The sequence below is a fragment of the Balaenoptera borealis genome, assembly GCF_965194805.1.
Source record: "Balaenoptera borealis genome assembly, chromosome: 11".
Lineage (NCBI taxonomy): Eukaryota > Metazoa > Chordata > Mammalia > Artiodactyla > Balaenopteridae > Balaenoptera > Balaenoptera borealis.
In genome coordinates, this window is record NC_138868.1 from 90,211,973 (window position 1) to 90,231,399 (window position 19,427).

At 39.7% G+C, this 19,427-nt stretch overlaps 1 pseudogene across 1 annotated transcript; it reads left to right on the forward strand.

Annotated features, from left to right (window-relative positions):
* The first annotated feature begins 4,349 nt into the window (after positions 1-4,349).
* On the forward strand, positions 4,350-18,255 carry LOC309605923 (non-histone chromosomal protein HMG-14 pseudogene; annotated as a pseudogene). Its single transcript has one exon. The product of its transcript is annotated as a non-histone chromosomal protein HMG-14 pseudogene (transcript).
* Positions 18,256-19,427: the final 1,172 nt, after the last annotated feature.

A 19,427-nucleotide genomic window follows, 5' to 3' on the forward strand; every position in this document is an offset into this window, starting at 1 on the left:
CCTCTTTATAGGAACTGGAAGAAACCTTTCCGTTAGGGCCAGGGGTAGTTACCTTATATGATCAATACCTTTCCTTTTTGGTTCAGCATTGAAGGAAGCTTTGCAGGCTTTGCAGGAAATATTTATAATATTTCCTCAGAATGTAGCAAAATTCCTTTGCTCAGCATATAACTTAGCACTTACGCTGCTAAATCCTTTGCTTATGGAATGTTGATTAATCCTCATAACAATACCTCAAAAGTACGTATTATTTTTTTAACAATGGTTAAATTTTATTTAATACATGTTATATGTATTAGATCCCATTTTATATTTTTATGTAAATTTTCACATTTAATTTTCATAACAACTCTAAGAAATAGCATTATTTTACCTATTTTTTAGTTGTGGAAATTAAGACCTAGAGGGGTTCAGTAAGTTGCCAGTTACCAGAGGTTATTTATTTTAATTTTTTTAACATCTTTATTGGAGTATAATTGCTTTACAATGGTGTGTTAGTTTCTGTTGTATCATAAAATAATCAGCTATATGTATACATATATCTCCATATCTCCTCCCTCAAAAGTACGTATTATTGTCTCATTTTGCATATGAAGAAAATGAGGCTTAGAATGTTTCATTCATCCACGCTGTAAATATCTGCTGAGGGTCTACCATTGATTTCAGCAACATGGGAGTTGCCAGTGGTCTTAATAAGAGCGCTTTCATTGGAGCAAAAACTTGATTGGTGTGAATTCAAGAAAGAACAGAAAAAATTATTTGGGAATAGTGACTATTGCACAGGCCAGTATTTTAAGGAGTTTTGTGTAAAGGTAAAGAAAGAAATGGGGCTATACCTATAGAGGAAACTGGGAGGTCAAAAGAGGGTTTTTTTAGTAAGATGGGATAATAGCATCCTGGAATTTCCTTAGCTGAGAGTGGAGAGGTTTTATCCATAGTAGCAGAAATCAGATATAGGAAGATGGGTGGGTGTGGAGGTGAGAATTTGTGGTGCATTTCTTCTGATTCCTTCATTTTCTCAGGAAAGTAGGAAGCAAGGCCAGTAACTGAGAGAAAAGATCGATGAGGATGTTTGAAGAGAGTAGAAAAAGCATGAGATAGTTGAGAAAGTAGACCATGAATGGACCAGGGAAGTATGGTCCAGTTGAAGTTAGTAGTCATAAATTTAATGAGGTTAGTCAGTAAGATGATGTGTTTTTCTCCAATCATATCTAACTGTATAGATGCAGGTGAGGAGAAGGCAAAGAAGTGAATATAACTACATTTGTGGTTTAGCCCAACAAGTATGTTAAAGCAAGAGAGGGACAGGAAATGAGGGATATTTGCAAGGGAATAATGACTGAATGACCATGGAATTTTAAGATGGATAATGAGTGAAAAGAGGCCATGAAAATGATGAGGGATGGTGAAACACTTGTAGATCAACAGACGGGAGGTCCTGATGGGTGGTCAAAGTGCTGATGGAGTTGAAGTATTGATGGAGGTAGCGTATTGGAAGGGTAGAGGATGGTGGTCAGAGAGGGAGAGTCGAAACTGGAAAATGGAAGTAAATTATGTTCCCAAGATCACACAATAGTATGCTACAAATCCGGGATTTGAACGAAGTCTCTCTTCTCCCAGAGCCCACCCAGCAGTACCCTGAGGGCAGAGTGAGAGTTGCATCAGCTCAGAGAGTCACATTGGCTTTTGTGGTATCTTTCATGCAAATGAAAACCCAGAGCTTTCTAAGGGCAACTATTTATAGCACCTCACAGGCCTGCCATGCAACGTTTCTCCTCCCTTTCTCCTCCCTTCCACTTCTTACAGAAATACCAACTGGTTCAAAGGGGCTCTTGGCTGGTTCCGTGGTGAACATATGCTTGCTGATGACAGGAAACAGACAAGGCCAGCTAATGTGAAAATATGGGGGTCCCTTATGAGTTGGGAGTTTAAATACCAGTTTCTGGTGTTTGTGCCTGTGTCGTTTTCTCCATGAAACTGATCCTTATCTTTCCAGCTCCATATCTCCCCTGGGGGTGCTTGGTAAGGGCACCCACCCTCTTCAGATATTAACCATCCTCTAACAGCAAAACCATGACGGGTTTCGTGTGGTGTCAGATGTGGGGCAGAGTTAAACACGAAACAGACACCAAGGCACATTGAGATCCTGAGGCAGACTGACGGCAGCCCAGGAATGCAGAGATTGAGGCCCGGTTTCCTATGTGAATGCTGACATATGAAGGTTAACTCTAAACTTCCTGACTGTTGTCTGATCACAGCAGGGTGTCATGTATTCTCCCTCTAACACACTCTCTCTCTCTCTCTCTCTCTCTCTCACACACACACACACACACACACACACACACCCATGCATACACCAGAAAACCTGGAAGAGTGTGCTCAGGCTTTTTGAAAGCTGTGTGTCTGGAGGCCACATACCGTGAATTTCAAAAGTAGTGAAAAAGGATATAATCTCTAAATATACATATACCCACTCTTTCAGATTCTTTTCCCATACAGGTTATTAGAGAATATTGATAAGAGTTCCCTGTGCTATACAGTAGGTCCTTATTAGTTATCTATTTTATATATAGTAGTATGTATGTGTCAATCCCAATCTCCCAGTTTATCCCTCTCCTCCCCTTTCCCCCTGTTAACCATAAGTTTGTTTTCTACATCTGTGACTCTATTTCTGTTTTCACTTTGCTGTACAGCAAAAACTACCACTATATTTTAAATCAACTCTACTCCAATAAAAATTTAAAAATAAAAATATGAACACTGTAAAAAATATGTATATATAATCTCTAGTCCTCAGAGATGACAATAATCATTTAGATGAGAATGATCAAAGAAACAACAGGATTTACTGCTATTGTGAATTTGGGATATTTCGGAGTTGTGGCCTTTCAAATGATCCCATAATCTGGCAAAGGCTCCCTCTCTCCCCTGGGGGCCTCAGAGAAGAAGGCCTGTGCCTGCCGCAGCCTCCCCGGTGTGGGTGCGCCCTCAGTGAGAGACGCAGCTTCCCCCTCGAGGAGGTAGAGAAGCTTGGCTTCTGTCCAAGAGGAATTTTATACCTCATTTATTGCATAGAAAAACATGACTCAACCAGAGATGCTGGATTTATCTAGAAACGGAGGAGCAGAAAAAATAGTGCTGGTGTGTGTGTGCACATGCGCGCCTTGTGAGGTGGGGAGAGCAGGGAGCCAGGGCCCCGCGGGGGAGATTCCTGAGAATTAGGTGTGATTGACAGTGATAATGAAATAGAATACAAGGGTGGGGTTGGCAGGGAGTTCTAGAAGCATCTAATCCAGTCTTTTCATTTATAAGGGGGAAAAACCGAGTTTGTAGAACGGAAGTGATTTGCCCACGTTTAAGGATTTTGGCTCAATAGTGACATTTTATCTTTAGAAGCAATCCAGCCAAGATAAGTCAAGGAGAGGGCTGGCCCCAGGGGAAATTATAGTTCATAATAAGAATCTGACAATAATAATCATTTATCGAGTAACCTATACCCTTGGTGCTATACTTAGGTGCTTTATATACATATTCATATCATTTAACCCTCTCAATAACCATATGAAGAAGGAAATGTTTTTTTCATTTTATAAATGAGAAAACTGAGGCTCTGAAGTGTAAGTCATGTGCTTCAGCACATCCTGCTAAGAGATGGCAAGATGGGATTTGAACCCAGGTCTGTCTAGTCCCAGAACCAAACTCCTGTTTTCCACTTCCCTTGTTCCTGTTCTTTTGCTCTTTTTCATTATTCTGGGTCATAATCTTTTTTCCTCTCCATGCTAGCCTGAATCTCCTCCTGCAATATCACAGCCAGACCCAGGCTTCAGATGGCAACTCATACACCAGAAGCTTTCAATCTCTTCTCTACCTTCCTCCAAAACTCCGTGTCTGTGTTCTCTCTCTCTCTCCCCCCGGCCCTCTTTCTCAGACATACGTACATACACACACACACACACACACACACACACACACCTCTTTGAATTAGAAGAAAATTTCAAATACCCCTACACAATGCCTTAGTTATGATAAGAATTGTCTCTACACCATCTTTAAAAAAAAAAATTATTTATTTTTGGCTGCGTTGGGTCTCCGTTGCTGCCTGCAGGCTTTCTCTAGTTGTGGCGAGCAGGGCCTACTCTTCGTTGTGGTGCGCGGGCTTCTCATTGTGGTGGCTTCTCTTGTTGTGGAGCACGGGCTCTAGGTGCATGGGCTTCAGTAGTTGTGGCACACAGGCTCAGTAGTTGTGGCACACGGGCTTAGTTGCTCCGCGGCATGTGGGATCTTCCCGGACCAAGGCTCGAACCCACGTCCCCTGCATTGGCAGGCAGATTCTTAACCACTGTGCCACCAGGGAAGTCTGTCCTCTACACCATCTTGAGGAATCTTACCTCTGTCTGAAACCCTTAGTGACAGAGGGACTATGAAGTGCCCACACCATATTTGAGTAACTCTGATGGCTAGAAAGTGATTCTTTGCAGAGGGTCTTCATATAATATCTGTTTCTTAGTTTTGATCCCTTTTTCTAGAGTTGAGTTTCATCCCTCTTCTACATTACATTCCTTCCAATACTACTTACCACCATACCTCTAATGACCAGCCTATAGCCTGGCACTTGATAGCTTCTTACAAAATGCTTTTGGATAAACTTCTCAGTGGTGGCACCAAGGGGGTAGTTGGGGGTCTTAAACTCTCCCATAAGCTCTATCAACTCTCCTCTCCAAGTCACTCCAAATAAGTTTTTTAAAATGTGAGCTTGTTATGTATTGATAAATACAGCTTCAAAGCAAATTCCCTAAATTAATACCACCTCACCTAGATTGTCATCCCAAAGACCCCCATATATAGAATGCTAGAACTGGCCCCATCCTTCTTATGACTGTTCCTTCCTTCTTGCTAAATAATGTTGGTGGGTTTGAGATAATACATACCAATGCACTGAAGTGCTGACTCTGGCACTTAATAGCTCTATGACATCTTGAGCCAATTTCTTAACCTCACTAGAGCCTCCTTTTTCTCATCTGTAAAAGGGAATAAGAATATCTACATCCTATTGTAGTTTTGATGATTTGTTATAATGTATGTATGTAGCACTCAATAAATAAGCAGTCATAAGAAGTATCCATACTATAAAATATAGGTTCAGTGGTAATTTGGCATTATCTCTCAAGGAACATATTGTCATTTGAACAGGGACCCATGGTGTTCACAATGATTTCCTTAGATAATGACTCTAACTAAGGCCATTATAGTCATAATGATAGTCAGTGGAAGTGATGGCTTTGGTTATGGTTCTTAGGGACAGCTCTCATTTTACACTACATTGGGACTGACCACCCCTGGAATTTTCTATGAACCTCAGAGTCACAACCAGTGTGGTCTACATAATGGCGAGCTGCTCCTCCACAGAGGCTACCAGCTTTGTACCTTCCTGGGCAATGAGTGGTACTCCCATCAGGAAGACTGTCCCAGTATATCCACAGGAGCTTTATCAAAAGGAGACCCCTCCACACTGGGCTAAGCAGAAAGAAGAGCTTACACAGGAAGCATCCTTTTCTTATATGTGCACAGCATCCTTATTCCAGAGGTTCTTGTTCAGTGACGTACCAAACCAGCACGCCCTGAATCAGGCGGCAGGGTGGAGGGAGATATGTAGCTTGAGAAATTTGTCATGGAGATTCTGATATGTTCTCTCACCACAGCCGCCTACACATAACCCCTCCCCCTACACACAGTGGCACTCTCATCTTCCACACCCACTTGAGAATCACTGTCCTAGTTGCTTTGCATAGTACCTTTCTAAATGTACACACTCTTGTTGAGTAATTATCCAAAATAATCATCAACCATTTCATCAATGTGGATAGACTTTTTAGGGTTCTTGCTGAGTAATTGAATCTGAATGTAATGAGTATATATTTAAATAATTTTCTGTACTTTCTAGTTTAAATCCACTAAGATCACATTAGGAAGGATTCCCCAAAGAGAAAATCAATTTGGCAAAAACCTTCAAAGCAGAGAGTCAATACCCAGCATTATGGCTACTCAGGGCTTGAAGTAGAATTAGGTCTAACCTCATTTGTCACCCCATCAAGACGGCTTCTAACTCAGGAAGACATACTGGACTTTAAAAATGCATTCTTAGACACTTAATATTCAAGGAATTAGCTCTTTCCCATCCCCTCTTACCTGTTTATATATCTCATTATCTCCAGAATGTCCTTTTATTAGCCCCCATCCCAGTTCCAATTGATAAGCTGAGACAAAGAGACAGGGAAAGAAGGGAGGAGGGTAGAAAGGGAGGAGGGAAGGAAGGGAGGGAGAAAGGAATGAAAAGATGGAGAGAATATGCAGTTGTTGCGCACTTAGTATCCACTAAGCAGCAAAGAATGAGTCATAGGACTCAGCAAACATCTTCTATGAGAAGCCAGATACTGTTCAAGTGTTGATGATGTCAAAAAGGGATCCTTCAGGAGATTATGTCAGTTTCTGTTGGGTAACTGAGTGCCACCAGCTGTCATACCAGCAGGATTAGATCAATTATTGATTGAAACTCCATGTAAATAATTACATAATTTATAATTTTGTGCTGTTCTAGTTCAAAGTCACTGTAAACACATCACAGAGTTTGAGGAGGATTCTCACCAAAGGAAACATCAATATGACTAAAGCACTCACGTGCACTAGGCTCATGTTTGAGTCACATCCAATTCTCATATGACTCACCGTTGTTAGCAATAAACCACGAATGTGACCTACTCACATCTGGATTCTGACCATGGGCTAACTATGGAAAGTGCTTACATGTCCTTCTCTGGAATAAATGAGAATAAGGGGACCAAAGCCCAGGTAGACTTCAAAAGACACTCTATACTCACAACTCTCTTGCTTTGGGAGGTTTGGTTGAGCCAAATTTTTTACCTGGCAGTGAGCAAAAGCTAATTTGGGGAACTTTTGGAGTTGGTTCAAAGGATGAACAGTTCTCAAGAGGAAGAGAAACTCTGTGTTGCTGGTTAGCAAATATCAAGTGCCCCATCTGTTCTGTGAGACAAAATCATCACTGTACCCATCATTTCGTGTTAGCCTCAGAAGCATGATGTGGCTGCTGCTGCTGCTGCTGCCCTGCACATATCCTCTTGGGCCTTTCATTTCGGTGCCTATGGCACTAATTTCCAATTTTTGGCATCTGCTACTCTTTGCCTGAGGGTTTTCTCTGACCTCCAGGCATGATCTGCACATAGGAATGGCAAATTGGGAAATGCTGAGGATTCACTGCTTCTGGAAGCAACCATCAATCAATAACTTATGGGAATGACTGGTCTCTTGTCTCTTGGGTGGGGTAACTCCAACACTCATACTTCACACTGTCTTTCAGACACAAGAATGATTAAACTCCTTCCCACAGCAGTTACCTAATTGATAGTGCATTCTTTATTGGTTACCTTGTCTTCAAATCACTTCCCCACTATACTGCCACTGTTTCTTGGGATCACCTCCCAAATAAATTACTCATACTTAAGTCCTTATCTCTAAGTCTACTTCTGAAGGATCCCAGAGTAAGTCACAGGTCATCTTTTCTCACCACGGTCTTTTTTTTTTTTTTTTTTTTTTTTATCACCTTGGTAGAACCAGAAGCTTAAATAATCGGAGTTCTCTTTATCCTTGATTATAAACTAGTGTTGAAAATCCAAACACCCACAGAGATGAGGCAAGTTACATAAACAGGAGAAGAGAGCTGGGTAGAAATTATGCTAACCAGATGGTACATACTCCGTCTCAAACGGCCAGCTGCTCTTCAGCCCCAGCCAATTGTTGCCATGTGGAAAAGTAGGCCCAATGTGGCCACATCAAGTTTTTCATGAGATTCCAGAAATCCATATTTTTGTGTAGAATCTCTTTATATGTAAATGTTGGCCACAAATTCAGATGCTTTCATAACATTGGACTAGCCAAATAAAACACATCTGTGAGCTATATTTGACCCAGGGACCACCAGTTTTCAATCACTATTGTAGAAATACAGCCTTTAGCTGGAAATTCATAGTTAACATTTAAAGTAACAAGAGCTGCTGCTCTTAAAATGGATTTTCACAACCATTGTCACATTTCTTCTAGCAGGTCTTATTCTCACCCCATCCCTACATGGTTGTATCCAGCATTGCATATCTGCTCAAAAAACAAAAGAGACCCAAGTGGAAGGAGAAAGCTAATTATGGACTTGGCATCAGATTGTGGTCTGGCTTAATATGACATTCTCAGAGCCAACTGGAAAGGAAACCACCACCCAAATCCATCACGACATGTGCTATCACAGTAAGTTTAAATTGGGTGGAAATGTTGTGAGTTTAATAAAATAGAACTGCTGAGATGTACATATATATCTGGGTTTAGTTGATAGCTCTTTCAAGGGCATTGTGATGTCAAATATGTTTGGCAGGTTCAATTCTCTTAACACCCACATTTGCACTGTTCTTAAGACAGGGGATGATTGAAAGCATATGTGCTAACAGTAACTATGCATAATGTGTGAAATTAAGGAAAATGTAGAGGTTTCACTCTGACTTTCATGGTCCTAAGCTAAGCTAGCCCTTTCTAGCTGTGTGGGGGAAGAGGAGCAGAGGGTTTCATCATTTTTCCTTCCTTTTCTTCTTCTTTTTTTAATTTCAGGAAACAACTTGAGGCTTTTAGCTTTCCTTTTATTTTGACATTTAGGAACCAAAGTGCATAAATAATAAGAGCTGGGACCCTGGAATCCCATCTCCTCCAGTAAGAAAAATCAGTATCCAGTGGTGCTTTTAGTTCTATGTGTCAACTAGTCCCCAACTGAGAAAATGGAAAACAATGACATGCTACTGATTTAAAAGAAAATAACTTTATTTTGAGAAAAAAAGACTGTTATTAAAATAATTGAGCAGTACTCTCCAAAAGTGTCAGTCAACAAAGAGTAGGAAAGACTGAGGGACTGTCACTGATTGGAGAATACTAAGGAGACAAGACAACTAATGTAATGTGAGATCCTGGATGAGATAATGGAATTAGAAATGGATCTTAATGAAAAAAGCTGGTGAAATTTTATTAAAGTCTAGTTTAGTTATCAGTATTATACTGAAACTAATAACTTAATTTCGATAATTGAACTATGGTTATAGACTTTAACGTAAGAAGAAGTTGAGTGAAGGATATATTGGAACTCTGTGTATTATTTTTGCACTTCTCCTATTAATCTAAAACTATTTCAAGGAGATCAACCATGCAGGCAGAGTAAGAGGACATAGCACTCATCTTCCCCCAACAAAGACATAAAAAATACATCTACGAGTGGAGTAATTCTCACTGAAAACAAACTGGAAACTGGCAGAGGGACTCCTGTACAACAAAGGCTGTAAGAAAGATACACATATAATCAGGTAGGAAGGAGAAAGACTGATCAGGTCAGGACCTGTGCCCCTGGGAGGGGATTCAGAGGAAAAGGGAGATTACACGGGCAGACACCCACGCTGGGGAGTAAGTAGTGAGAGTCACAGATTGGGTTCCCCAGCCCTGGGGTGTTATGTGGGAGAAGACGAGCCCCCCTGGCTGGTTGGAGCACAGCTGGGAGTAACAGGAAGGCTGTGGGAAGCCTGGATACCACTTGTGAGGAGCATGCATGTGCTGGGCCACCCCCCAAGGCAGGGCAGCGAGAGGTCTGCTCTAGCAGATGGCAGATATCCTGTGACCACCTCAGTGTGCACCCCAGACCTAGCCGAGTGAATGCTCCAGCCCCGCTTACTTCATGTCACAGTGCAGCACTGGACCTGGAGTGGCCATGACCAGGGGGAAAACTAGATCCTGGATGCAGAGATTACCTAGTCCCCAGGAAGAGCCTGGGTGGGGCAGTGGTCCTTGTTGGCACTTACTCAAGCAGCACATCAGAAACAGCCCAGATCTCTGATGGAGCCCGCTCCACCACAGCTCAGCCCCCAATACACATTGAGAGTCCAAGCAGCCCTGACTGCCCTGCAGCGTGACTCCATAATAGGGCAGGGGTGGCGGAGGCTTAGGGGAGTGATTGGCTGTGAGGGACAAAGGAGATTTGCACAGGAGTCTGCATCTGAGCAGAGCAAGGGGAACAATTGCTGCCACCTGCACAGGCAGTGCGCTGGAAACAGCTAACACCTCTGTCTGTGGCTGACACAAGTTGAAAGCCTGCACAGGGCACACTTGCTTCAGCACTCCCCCCACTGCTGAAGCAAGGGTCCTGGTGCAGGGAGAGGGGAAAGCACACACTTAAGGGGAACAGAGCCATCTGGGGCCCAACCCTCAGAGCTGCTACTCCAGCAACTTGGAAATCAGACCCCACGCCTGATAAGGCAATTATGGCCACTGAGCAGAGGGAAGTTCCACCCCACACCCAGCTCCAGCAGTAGCCCCTCCATCTCCAGGCCCACTCTCTACCCAAGTGATAGCTGCCAGCACACTCTGAGGAAAAACATGACTTGCATCCATGTCAAATCCAGCTCTCCCACCAAAGGCATTGGGCACAGGCAGTCTGTGTAGGAATGTTCTCACAAAAGAACACCACTTTAAGAGCATAATAGGTAACTTTTCCACCTAAATTCACAGAGGCAGAGAAAGTTGAGCAAAATGAAAAGGCAGAGGAACTGGTCTCAATTGAAAAAGCAAGAGAAGAACCCTAAAAAAATAAATATGAAACAGAAATAAACAACTTACCAGATAAAGAATTCAAAACATTGTTAATAAAATGTTAACTGAATCAGAGAAAAGAATAGATGTACACAGTGAAAATTTTAATGAGGAACTAGAAAATATAAAAAAGACCCAATCAGACATGAAGAATTCAATAGCTAAGATAAAAACACATTAGAAGGAATGAATAGCAGACTGGGTGTTACAGAAGAATGTATAAGTGATCTGGAAGATAGAATAATGGAAATCACCCAATCAGAAAAACAAAAACAAAAACAAATTTTAAAAAAGAAAACAATTTAAAAGATATTTGGGATAACATGAAGTGTACCAACATTCACATTATAGGAGTCCCAGGAGGAGAAGAGAGAGGGAAGGGGACCAAAAATGTACTTGAGGAAATTGTGGCTGAAAACTAGACAAACCTGAAAAAGGAAACAGATATCTAGGTAAAAGAAGCACAGAGGGTCCCAAACAAGATGAGTCCAAACAAACACACACCAAGACATATCACAACTAAAATAGCAAAAGTTAAAGATACATAGAGAATTCTAAAGCCAGCAAGAGGAGAACAAAGAGTCATATAAAGGGAATTCCCGTAAGGATATCAACTGACTTCTCTGCAGAAACTTTGTAGGCCAGAAGGGAGTGGTATGGTATACCTAAAGTGTGGAAAGGGAAAAAACTGCAACCTAGGATACTTTACCCAGCAAGACTATCAATTAGAATAGCAGGATAGATAAAGGATTCTCAGACAAGCAAAAACCAAAAAAGTTCATCAATACTAAACCTACCCTGAAATAAATGTTAAAGAGTCTTCTCTAAGTGGAAAAGAAGTAAGAATCTATAGGAAAGGGAAAGTCCCACTAGGAAAAGAAAATATATAGTATGGACTGAGGATCAACAACTTAAGTAAGCCAGTATGACGATTAAAAAAAATTTATAAAAACAACTATAGAGTAAAAAGTTAAGAGATAAACATGAAGATTAAAATATGACATCAAAAATACAAAATGTGTGAGAGGCAAGTAAAAAATGTAGATCTTTTAGAATCTGTTTGAACTTAAATGACTACCAGTATAAAACAAGCAGATATAGTTGTAAGTCAAGATGTATGGGTGCCATGGTAACAGCAACTCAAAAATCTACAATAGATACACAAAACCTAAAAAGAAAGGAACACAAGCATACTACTAAAGAAAATCATCAAACCACAAGGGAAGGAACAAAAAGAAAAAGATATGAGCAGAGAACTACAAAAAAAGAAAAGAAAACAAGTGATAAAATGGCAATAAGTACATACTTATTAATAATTACTTTAAATGTCACTGGACTAAATGCTTCAGTCAAAAGACATAGGGTGGGATTGGATTAAAAAACCAAGATTCTGCTATATACTGTCTACAAGAGACACACTTCAGAGCTAAAGACACAAACAGAATGAAAGTGAGGGGATAGAAAAAGATATTTCATGAAAATGGAAATGACAAGAAAGCAGGGGTAGCAATACTCATATCAGACAAAATAGGCTTTAAAACCAAGGCTATAACATGAGGCAAAGAAGGGTATTTTATAATGATAAAGGGATCAATATAAGAAGAGGGTATTATATTTGCTAACATATATGCACCCAATACAGGAGCACCTAAATATATAAAGCAAATACGAACAGACATAAAGGGAGAAATTGACAGTAATACAGTAATAGTAGGGGACCTTATCACCACACTGACATCAATGAACAGATCATCCAAACAGAAAATCATTAAGACAACAGTGGTCTCAAATGACAAAAGAGACCAGTTGAACTTAGTAGATATCTACAGGACATTCCATCCAAAGACAGCAGAATACACAATCTTTTCAAATGTACATGGAATGTTATGCAGGATACATCACATGCTCAGCCACAAAATAATTCTCAACAAGTTTAAGAGGATAGAAATTATATCAAGCATTTTTTTCTGACCTCAATGGTATGAAACTAGAAATCAATTACAGAAAGAAAAAATGGAGAAAGGACAAACATGTGCTACTAAACATGCTACTAAAAAACATGTTACTAAAAAACCAATGGGTCAATAAAGGAATCAAAGAGAAAATCAGAAAGTATCTCAAGACAAATGAAAATGGAAACACAATACTCTAAAATTTATGGAACACAGCAAAAGCAGTTCTAAGATGGAAGTTTATAGCAATACAGCCTTCCTAAAAAACAAGAAAATCTCAAACAAACAACCTAACCTACCACCTAAAAGAATTAGGAAAAAAAAGAGCAAAGCCATAAATCAGCAGAAGGAAGGAAATAATAAAGATTATAGAGGAAATAAATAAAATAGAGAATAAAAAACAATAGAGGGTGGGAGGAGCGGCAGCAGCCAGGCAGCCCAGTTTCGCGAAGGCTCTCGGTGCGCAGCAGCCCACAGGCACCTGGCACGTGCCCACCCCACCACCACGATGCCCAAGAGGAAGGTCAGCTCTGCCGAGGGGGCAGTGAAGGAGGAGCCCAAGAGGAGATTGGCGAGGTTGTCAGCTAAACTGGCTCCTGCGAAAGTGGAAACAAAGCCAAAAAAGGCAGCAGGAAAAGATAACTCTTCAGACAAAAAAGTGCAAACAAAACGGAAAAGGGGAGCAAAGAGAAAACAGGCTGAAGTGGCTAACCAATAGACTAAAGAAGACTGACCTGCAGAAAATGGAGAAACTAAAAACGAGGAGAGCCCAGCTTCTGATGAAGCAGGAGAGAAAGAAGCCAAGTCTGATGAATATCACACACCCAGTCCTATCAGTGGTCCCTGTCTCCCTTCTTGTACAATCCAGAGGAATATTTTTATCAACTATTTTGTAAATGCAAGTTTTTTAGTAGCTCTAGAAACATTTTGAAAAAGGAGGGAATCCCACCTCATCCCATTTTTTAAGTTTAATGCTTTTTTTAAAGAGGTGAAATCATTTGCTGGTTGTTTACTTTTTGGTACAACCAGAAAATAGTGGGATATTGAATATGGGAGGCTTTGATTGTCTTGGGTGTCAGCTTAACATTCCACTGATGGTGGGTAGCTTTTATATCCTATAATACAAAGCATACTAAATGGCAGTTTGGAGTCAGTTGTGCATTTAATGTCTTAAACACTTTAAATTACTTCTCTTCCCATGTTGTTTTTGATAGGATTGTTTCCTAAAGCAAACCACTCAGCCCTTGATCTTGGCTCTCCTGGGCAGAATTTTGTGCACTCTGTAACATTTTTGGTCATGGTAGTCCAGTTCTTCTAGTAACTGTTAATGTGCTGTGAACGAATGACAATTTGAGTATGTAGTGTACATGATATTAAGTTGTGAATTAGTGAGACTTACAATGTAACAGCATATCAATATTTGAAGATATTGGTACTTGATATCCTGTGAAGGAAAATTTGCTTCCAAATTTTAAGCTGGAAAGTCACTGGAATAACTGTTCAGAAAAGAATCACAACTACATGATTTTTTAGATTTTTGGTATGTATGTTGAGGATTGTGTACAAATTGAAATGTCTGTGTACTGATCCTCAAAACAACCAATAAAATCTCAATTATGAAAGAATTTCTTGAAGCACACACACAAAAAAACAATAGAAAAGATCAATGAAACCAAGAGCTATTTTTTGAAAAGATAAACAAAATTGATAAACTTTTAGCCAGGCTCAACAAGAAGAAAAGACAGAGGACCCAAATAAACAAAATAAAAAATGAAAGAAGAGAAATAACAACCAATATCACATAAATACAAAAAATCATAAGGGAATACTATGAACAGTTATATGACAACAAATTGGACAACCTAGAGGAAATGGACAAATTTCTAGAAATATACAACCTGCCAAGACTGAATCAGGAAGAAACAGATAATTTGAACAGAACAATCACTAGTAGTGAAATTGAATTATTTGTAATAAAACGAAACAAAACAAAAATCTCCCAGCAAAAAAAGTTCAGAACCAAACAGCTTCACAGGCGAGTTCTACCAAACATATAAAGAAGAGCTAATTCTTATCCTTCTCAAACTATTCCAAGAAATTGACAGGATGGAACACTCCCAGATTTATTCTACAAGGCCACAATTACCCTGATACCAAATCCAAACAAAGACACTACAAAAAAGAGAGAACATTACAGGCCAATATCTTTGATAAATATACTTGCAAAAATTCTCCACAAAATATACATAAAGTGAATTCAACAAAATGTAAAAAGGATTATACACCATGGTCAAGTTGGATCTATTACAGAGACATAGGAAGGTTCAATATTTGTATATCAATCAATGTGATACACCACATTAACAAAAGGAAGGATAAATATCACATGATCATCTCAACAGACACAGAAAAAGCATTTCACAAAATTCAACATCAATTCATGATAAAAAGTGGGTATAGGCGGAACATATCTCAACATAATAAAGGCCATTTATGACAAACCCACAGCTAACATCATCATCAATGGTGAAAAGTTGAAAGTCTTTCCTTTAAATTTACAAACAAGACAAGGATACCCACTCTCTCCACTTCTATTTAACATAGTATTAGAAGTCCTGGCCACAGCAATCAGACAAGAAAAAGAAAAGGTATCCAAATTGGAAGGGAAGAAGTAAAACTGCCACTATTTGCAGATGATGTGATAATCTATATAGAAAACCCTAAAGTCTCCACCAAAAAACTATTAGAACTAGTAAATGAATTTAGCAAAATTTTAGAATACAATATTAATATACAGACATCTGTTGCTTTTCTATACACTATTAATGAACTATCAGAAAGAAAGTAAAAAAGATTCCATTTAAAAATCACATGAAAAACATAAAATACCTAGGAAAAAAAGTTAAGCAAGGAGGTGAAAGACCTATACTCTGCAAACTATAAGACATTGATGAAGGAAATTGAAGATTATAAAGAAATGGAAAGATATCCTGTGCTCTTGGATTGGAAGAATTAATATTATTAAAATGGCCATATTATTCAAAGCAATACACATATTTAATGCAATCTCTATCAAAATACCCATGACATTTTTCACAGAACCAGAACAAATAATCTTAAAATACATATGGAACCACAAAAAACAAGCAAACCAAAAAAAAAAAAAAAAAACCAAACTGCTGAAACAATCTTGAGGAAAAAGAACAAAGCTGGAGGTATCACTCTTCCAGACTTCATACTATACTACAAAGCTACAGTAATCAAATAGCATGCTATTGGCACAAAAACAGACACTTAGGTCAAGGGAACAGAATAGAGAGCCCAAAAGTAAACCCATGCTCCTATGATCAATTAATCTATGGCAAAGGAGGCAAGAATATACAATGGAGAAAAGACAGTCTCCTCAATAAGTGGTGTTGGGAAAACTGGACAGCTACATGTAAAACAATGAGACTAGAACATTCCCTCACACCATATACAAAAATAAACTCAAAATGGATCAAAGACCTAAATGTAAGACCTGAAACCATAAAATTCCTAGAAGAGAACATAAGAAGAGCACTCTTTGACATTAATTATATCAATATTTATTGGATCTATCTCAAAAGCAAAAATAAACAAATGGGACCTAATTAAACTTAAAAGCTTTTGCACAGCAAAGGAAACCAGTGTCAAAATGAAAAGATCATCTATAGAATGGGAGAAGATATTTGCAAATGATATTACAGACAGGGGTTAATATCCAAAATATATAAATAGCTCATGTAACTCAACATGAAACAAACAACCCAATCAAAAAGTGATCAGAAGACCTGAATAGACATTTTTCCAAAGAAGACATACAGATGGCTAATAGGCACATGTAAACATGCTTAACAACACTAATTATTAGTGAAATGCATATCAAAACTACAATGAGATATCACCTCACACCTGTCATAATGGTTATCATCAAAAAGACCAAAAATAACAAGTGTTGGTGAGGATGTGGAGAAAAGGGAACACTTGTGCACTGTTGGTGGGAATGTAAATTGGTGCACCACTATGGAAAACAGTATGGTGGTTCCTCAAAAATCTAAAAATAGAACTACCATATGATTCAGCAATTCCACTTCTGAGTATATATCTGGAAAAGATGAAAACACTAATTCAAAAAGATACATGCACCCCAATGTCATAGCAGTACTATTTACAATAACCAAGATATGGAAGTAAACCAAGTGTCCATCAATAGATAAATGGATAAAGATGTGATATATATGAATATTACTCAATCATTAAAAAGAACGAAATTCTGCCACTGCCAGCAATGTGGATGGACCTAGAGAATATTATGCTTAGTGAAATGTCAGACAGAGAAAAGCAAAATCCATATAATATCATTTATATGTGGAATCTGAAAAGTAATACAAACAATCATATATAGCAAAACAGAAACAGACTGACAGATATAGAAAACAAGCTAGTGATTACCAGCGGGGAAGGGGAGGGAGAGGGGCAGGATCCCATCTCCTAATGGGATTAAGAGATGCAATCTAATATGTATAAAATAGATAAGCAACAAGAATATATTTTATATAGCACAGGGAATTATAGACATTATCTTATAACTTTTAATGTAGTATAATCTGTAAAAATACAACCATTATGCTGTACAAGTGAAACTAATATAATATTTTAAATCAACTACAATAAAAAAAACTCTTTCAAAATGAAAAAGTTTTTTTAAGAATAGTTATAAACAAGATTTTGGTGCACAGAAGGGCTAATCCAAGTAAACAGAACTTCTTACCACATCCTTTAATAGGTTTTTGAATGAGGAGCATCTGGCATGCTATATGTAATAAAGATAACCATATTTTAGTTATATTTTACAGATAGAGAAACTGAAGTTCAGAGAACATTACTTGCCAAAGTTTACCCAACAGGTGATTTCATGAATAGTAAAAGTAGATGATCAGGAATTCCCACTGGAACATTTTCTGGGCCTTAAATGATTTATTGTGGTGATTCTCAGGCACAGAAAAAAAGAGAGGTAAAATGTACAGATATAAAAATCCAGATATAGTCAGTACAAGTAAATGTAACAATAGTTTAAGTGATTAAGATGTTATTTCAAATCAGTGAGTAAGGATACATTATTTAATAGTGTTCAGACAGTTGATTCTACATTTGGAAAAAAATCAATATGGGGCATCATATCTCCTAATCCAATCTATAGAAAAATTGATTTAAAAGTGGAAAATAGTGGGGGAGGAGCTTCAAGATGGTGGAAGAGTAAGACGTGGAGATCACCTTCCTCCTCACAAATACATCAGAAATACGTCTACATGTGGAACAACTCCTACAGAACACCTACTGAATGCTGGCAGAAGACCTCAGACCTCCCAAAAGGCAAGAAACTCCCCCACATACCTGGGTAGGGCAAAAGAAAAAAGAAAAAACAGAGACAAAAGAATAGGGATGGGACTTGCACCAGTGGGAGGGAGCTGTGAAGGAGGAAATGTTGCCACACACTAGGAGGGACCTTCGCGGGCGGAGACTGCGGGTGGCGGAGGGGGGAAGCTTCGGAGCCACGGAGGAGAGCGCAGCCACAGGGGTGCGGAGGGCAAAGCGGAGAGATTCCCGCACAGAGGATCGGTGCCGACCAGCACTCACCAGCCCGAGAGGCTTGTCTGCTCACCCGGGGTGAGCAGGGGCTGGGAGCTGAGGCTCAGGCTTCAGTCGGATCCCAAGGAGAGGACTGGGGTTAGCGATGTGAACACAGCCTGAAGGGGGCTAGTGCGCCACAGGTAGCCAGGAGGGAGTCCGGGAAAAAGTCTGCAGCTGCTGAAGAGGCAAGAGACTTTTTCTTCTCTCTTTGTTTCCTGGTGCGCGAGGAGAGAGGATTAAGAGCACCTTAAAGGAGCTCCAGAGACGGGTGTGAGCTGCGGCTATCAGCGTGGACCCCAGAGACGGGCATGGGGCGCTAAGGCTGCTGCTGCCGCCACCAAGAACCCTGTGTGCAAGCACAGGTCACTATCCACACCTCCCCTCCCGGGAGCCTGTGCAGCCCACAGCTGCCAGGGTCCCGTGATCCAGGGACAACTTCCCGGGGAGAACACATGGTGCGCCTCAGGCTGGTGCAACGTCACGCTGGCCTCTGCCGCCGCAGGCTTGGCCCGCATTCCGTACCCCTCCCTCCTCATGGCCTGAGTGAGCCAGAGCCCCCGAATCAGCTGCTCCTTTAACCCCGTCCTGTCTGAGCAAAGAACAGACACCCTCAGGTGATCTACACGCAGAGGAGGGTCCAAATCCAAAACTGAACCCCAGGAGCTGTGTGAACAAAGAGAAAAGGAAATTTCTCCCAGCAGCCTCAGGAGCAGCGGATTAAATCTCCACAATCAACTTGATGTACCCTGCATCTGTGGAATACCTGAATAGACAATAAATCATCCCAAATTGAGGAGGTGGACTTTAGGAGCAATGATATATATATATATTTTTCCCCTTTTCCCTTTATGTGAGTGTGTATGTGTATGCTTCTGTGTGTGATTTTGTCTGTATAGCTTTGCTTTTACCATTTGTCTTAGGGTTCGGTTTGTCCATGTTAATTTTTTTTCTTTTAGTATAGTTTTTAGCACTTGTTATCATTGGTGGATTTGTGTTTTGGCTTGGTTGCTCTCCTCTTTCTTTCGTTTTTTATATTACTTTAAAACTTTTTTGTTAATAATTATTTTTATTTTAATAACTTTTTAATTTAATTTTACTTTATTTCATATTCTTCTTTCTTTCTTTCTTCTTCTCCCTTTTATG